The sequence below is a fragment of the Carlito syrichta genome, unplaced genomic scaffold (genome assembly GCF_000164805.1).
Source record: "Carlito syrichta isolate Samal-C Ts95f unplaced genomic scaffold, Tarsius_syrichta-2.0.1 Scaffold307337, whole genome shotgun sequence".
In the NCBI taxonomy this organism is placed as follows: domain Eukaryota; kingdom Metazoa; phylum Chordata; class Mammalia; order Primates; family Tarsiidae; genus Carlito; species Carlito syrichta.
In genome coordinates this window covers 567989-573859 of record NW_007251433.1, presented here as the reverse complement: position 1 = coordinate 573859, position 5871 = coordinate 567989, and positions in this window count along the sequence as shown.

Below are 5871 nucleotides of genomic sequence, written 5' to 3'. Positions count from 1 at the left end.
CTGGCCGCTCCCGGCCACTGCAGCCTCGCCTGCTGGGCTCCGGCGATCCTTCCGCCTCAGCCTTCCAAGTAGCCGGAATTACAGGCGCATGCTACCACGCCCAGCTGATTTTTTGATTTATTGTAGAGATGAGGTCTCGCTGCCCAGGCGGGTCTCGAACCCGCGGGCTCAGGCAATCCACTCACCTCAGCCTCCCAAAGGCGCGGGATTACAGGCTGAGCCACCGAGCCCGGCTGACAAACTGTTTTTAACACTTAAAAAAAGGAAAAACTAGTGCAGGATTGTCTGCCACTCTTGGGGCTCTCTTGAGAGGAGGTACTAGAGAACAACTGCTCCTCATCACCTGGCATCTGGCCTATGCCATCACCTGCAGCAACAGGCTGGACACTAACAGCAGGAACCGTGGACAAGGCAGGGCATGGACATCTGGAACAGAGCCTCACCACTGGTGAGGAGACTCCAACTGGTGCCATAGTCTCTGTCTCGGGACTGGGCAGAGACCTGAATTGCCCCACCCAGCTCTGTTCAGCCTCCAACCTGAAACCCAGAAGCAAAACCCCCACCCCTCTGGGATAGACCATTAGACTAGAAGAGACAGACATCCCTCCCCCACACTGAACAAGGCACAGACAAGTCTGATCTGAGTGAAAGACTTGATGGCAGTGGCAGCAGCAGAGGGGTCGAGTGAGTCTGGATCTGATCCATCCTCCTCCCACAGTGGTCTGTGGGGTGTCTGACCCACACTGAAAGCAACCCTATCAGCCTACACTGAGAGCAGAGGGGACAGGCTGCAGACCAGAGACACCCTCTAACACAAGAGTTGACAAAAGTGGCAGCATTGCTTGGGAAAAGAACCTGGAGTTACAGAAATGTCCACAGAGCAAGGTTTTTTTCTCCCTGTTTTTTTTTTTCTTTGTTTCTTCTTCTCTCTTTCTTTCTGTTCTTGTTTTACACTTTCATATTTCCTTTGTTTCTGTTATTTTAATGAGTTTTTTATTTTAGATTTTCTGTTTGTGCATGGGTATTTTTGAGGGCAAGTACATCAATGCCAGGGTTCTTTTGTTTGTATGATTGTATTTTTTGATTCTTCTGACTTTGTTTCTCTGTTTATTCATTAGTTGGTGCATGTGTCTGTTTTCCCTCTTCTACTTCCCTCTATCCAGCTTCCTTTCATCTTCCTCCTTCCTTTTTCCATTCTTTTCCTTTTTCTTTTCTCATTTTGCTTTGGGGGGAAAACATACACCCTCAATGCATGGACAGGTTGTAAGGTGGTGGGAAGTGGGGTCCAAGGGGTCAACACACCTATCAGCGGATACTGGGATCCGCAGATAGCTTCTGAATCACAGCTACCCCCTTAATCAAATCTCAAAACTGCAAAAAGCACAGTCCCCTACACCCAGTCTAGCTTCAAAATTCAACAAAGCCAGAGGATCTACATAAGGAAGAATAGGAGAGTGAGCAAACAGAAGTAAAAGCTATCTCCCCTATCACTGAACGACAAAATTAAAGAAGAGGTAAAACAAAAAGGGGGGAAGTTTTGACAAATGAAGAAAAACAGAAGGAAGAATATGGGTCTCATACAGACCCCTGGGGAGATAACAACAGATAATACAGACTTCGGAATGCAAACAATGAAGAGTCCCCAGAATGACTCGTCTCAAACCACAAACCCAGTTATCAAGGTATTGATAGAGAGAATAAATAGAAATGAGGAGAGATAAGAAGAAAGAATGAAGGAGTTGATAACTGAGATAATAGAAATAAGGAATACAGTGAATTAAATAAATAACAAACTGATAAACATGGAAAGCAGAATTAATCAAGCAAAAGAAAGCCACTCAGAGCTTTAGGACTAAACTGTTAAAGGCATAAAAAAGAAACTTTAAAAGACAGAACAAAAGCTTCAAAAGATGAGCAGTTACATGAAGAGACCAAACCTAAGATCAATCGGAATCCCTGAGGCAGAGAAGAGACAGAGACTACCCTAGAACAAACATTCCATGAAATTATCCAAGAAAATTTCCCTCATCTCATCAGAGATGCAACCATTCAAACACAAGAGATTCAGAGAACTGCTGCAATACAACAAATGAGAAGACCAAATCCTAGGCACACAGGAATTCACTTACACAAAGTAGGTATAAAAGAAAAAATCCAAAAGGCAGCAAGAAAGAAAGGTCAGACTACCTACTAGGGAAGATCAATTAGAATAGCAGCAGACTTACATACAGAAACATTTTGGGTTAGATGAGATAGGAGTCCAATCTTCAAAGTTCTCAAAGATAAACAATTTCAGCCAAGAATTGTCTACCCTGCTAAACTAAGTTTTATCAGCAATGGAGAACTAAAATCCTTCCCAGACATTCAATCTCTAAGAATTTACGCTGCCTCCAGTCCAGTTCTACAAGAAACACTTCAGAACAAATTAAGCACAGAAGAACTATTTTTAAATGACCACAACCTTCCAAAGAATGCAGGAAAAAATAGAAAACACACATAAATCAACCCAAAAATCAAAAGAAAGTCAACACACAAATAAACAAACAGCAGCAACAGCAACAAACTCTGTAAGTACCTCATGACTAGGCTAAACTCTCACATCTCAATAATTAGCCTGAATGGTGAATGGACTAAATGCACCACTGAAAAGACATAGAATGACAAGTTGGATAAAATATCATGATACAACAATATGCTGTCTCCAGGAGAGTCATCTCACCAGAAAGGACACTCACAAACTCAAAGTAAGAGAAGGGAAAACAAATTTTCAAGTGAACGGAACACAAAAGAAAGCAGGAGTCTTAATATCTTAATATCAGACAAAATACATTTTAAGCTATTAAAAATTTTTAAAGATGTAGAAGTTCACTACACAATGATAAAAGTTTCAATCCATCAACAAGAATTATCCATCCGAAACACATAAGCACCCAACATAGGAGCACCAACTTTCATAAAGCAGCTACCAAGTAAACTATAAAAAGATATTGACCCTAACATTGTCATAGCTGGGGACTTAAATACCCCACTAACAACCCTAGACAGATCATCAAGACAAAAAATCAACAAGGAGATCCAGAACCTCAGCATGACACTTGACCATATAGACTTAATAGATATCTACAGAACACTCCACCCAACAACCACAGAATATACATTCTACTCATCTACAGATGGAATGTACTCTAAGATTGACCACATCTTTGGCCATAAATCAAGCATAAACAAATTTCATAAGATTGAAATACTGCCATAGACCTTCTCTGACCATGGTGGAATAAGAATGAATAACAACACCAACAAAGTTCCCCCAAAACCCACAAAGACATGGACTCTAAACAGCATGATGCTGAACAACTTCTAGGTCAACATGGAAATCAAAACAGAAATTAAAAGATTCCTGGAAACAAATGAAAACAAAGAAACATCTTACTGAAATCTCTGGGATGCCATGAAAGCAGTAATAAGAGGGGAATTCATGTCTCTATGAACACACATAAAGAAAATGGAAAGATAACAAGTTAACAGCCTAACAAATCACCTAAGGGAGCTGGAAAAACAAGACTACCAAAACTCTAACTACAGCAGAAGAATCCAGATCACCAAAATAAATGCCCAAATACAGGACATAGAAGACAAAAATATAATATAAAAAAATCAACAAAACAAAAATCTGGTTCTTTGAAAGGATAAGCAAGATGGATGGACCCCTAGCTAGACTGACTAAGAAAAAGAAAGCAAAAGCCCAAATAAACACAATCAGAAATGAAAAAGATCAAGTCACAACTGACCCTAAAGAAATGCAAAAGAGAAGCCGGGCTCAGGTGACTCAGCCTGTAATCCCGCACCTTGGGAGGCTGAGGTGAGTGGATTGCCCGAGCCCGCAGGTTCGAGACCCGCCTGAGCAACTTGGCAAGACCTCATCTCTACAATATATCAAAAATCAGCCGGGCGTGGTAGTGGGCGCCTGTAGTTCCAGCTACTTGGAAGGCTGAGTAGGAAGGATCACTGGAGCCCAGCAGGTCAAGGCTGCGGTGGCCGGGAGTGGCCACTGCACTCCAGTCTGGGCGACAGAGTGAGACTCCAACTCAAAAAACAAGAGAAAGAAATGCAAAAGAGTTTCAGAGATTACTGTGTACACTAGTATGGAAACAAACTTGAAAACCTAAATGAAGTGGAGGACTTTCTGACATCACACAATCTCCTGAGGTTGAAACAAGAACAAATCGAGACCCTAAATAGACCAATAACAACCTAGAAAATCAACTACATCACAAGAAAACTATCTACCAAAAAAAAAAACCCTGGACCAGATGACTTTTCAGCAGAATTCTACAAAACACACAAGGAGGAACTGACACCAATCCTATTGAAAGTATTCCAGGCAATCGAGAGACATGGAACTCTCCTCAAATCATTTTATGAAGTTAATATCACACTGATACCCAAACTGGGTAAAGACCCAACAAAGAAATAGAACTACAGGCCAATATCCTTGATGAACATAGATGCTAAAAATTCTCAACAAGATTCTAGCAAATCGGATCCAATAACACGTCTCAAAAATCATCCGCCATGACCAAGTAGGCTTCATTCCCAGGATACAGGACTGGTTCAACATCCACAAGACCATAAATATAATTAAATACATCAACAAATATAAAAACAAAAACCACATGATTATATCATTAAACACGGAAAAAAGCTTTTGGTAAAATCCAGCATCCCTTCTAGATAAAAACCCTCAAACATCTAGGCGTAGATGGAACATACCTCAAAATAGCAAGAACCAGCTACAAGAAACCCATAGCCAACATACTGGCAAACAGACAGAAATTGGAAGCATTTCCCCCTGAAAACTGTAACAAGACAAGGATGTCCACTCTCAACCCTCCTGTTCAACGTATTATTGGAAGTCCTAGCTAGAGCAATCAGACAAGAGAAGGAAATCAGGGGTTTCCAAATAGGAAAAAAAGTTGTTATCCCTCTTTGCAGATGACATGATTTTATACCTCAGGAACCCAGAGAAACTGTCAAAAACCTCCTTGCACTGATAAAGGACATTGGCAAAGTCTCAGGGTGTAAAATGAATGTGCAAAAGACAGACACATTCCTATACACTAACAATAAACTGACAGAAACCCGAATAAAAAGCACAATCCCATTCACAATAGCCACACAAAAAAGAAATACCCTGGCATTTTCCAAAGCAGAGAAGTGAAAGACCTTTACAATGAAAACTACAAACACTGCTCAAAGAAATCAAAGATGGTACAAACAAATGGAAAAATTTTGCATGCTCATGGATTGGAAGAAACAAGATATCTATCCTACCCAAGGCAATCTACATACTTAATGCAATATCCATTAAATTACCAGCATCATTCTTCTCAGACCTGAAAATGACAATACAGGAATTCACATGGAAACATAATCACAAATAGCCAAAATAATCCTCAGGGGGAAAAAAAGCAGGAGGTACCACACTCCCAGACTTTAAACTTTATTATGAGGCTACAGCTATCAAAAGAGCCTAGTATTGGTACAAGAACAGGCATATAGACCAACGGAACAGGATAGAGATTCTGGAAGCAAAACCTCAATTTCTCAACCAATTCATTTTCGACAAAGCCTCCACCACCAACCACTTGGGAGAGGAGAACCTAATCAGCAAATGGTGCTGGGAAACCCGGCTGACCATATGCATAAGATTAAAACAAGACCCCTACCTATCACCATACACAAAAACAGCTCTAAATAGATCAAAGACCTAAACCTAAAACCTCAAACTATAAGAACCTTAGAAAATTGTAACTGGCAACAAAATCCTGATCAAAACCCCCCGTGCCCATGCCATAAGAGATAAGATAG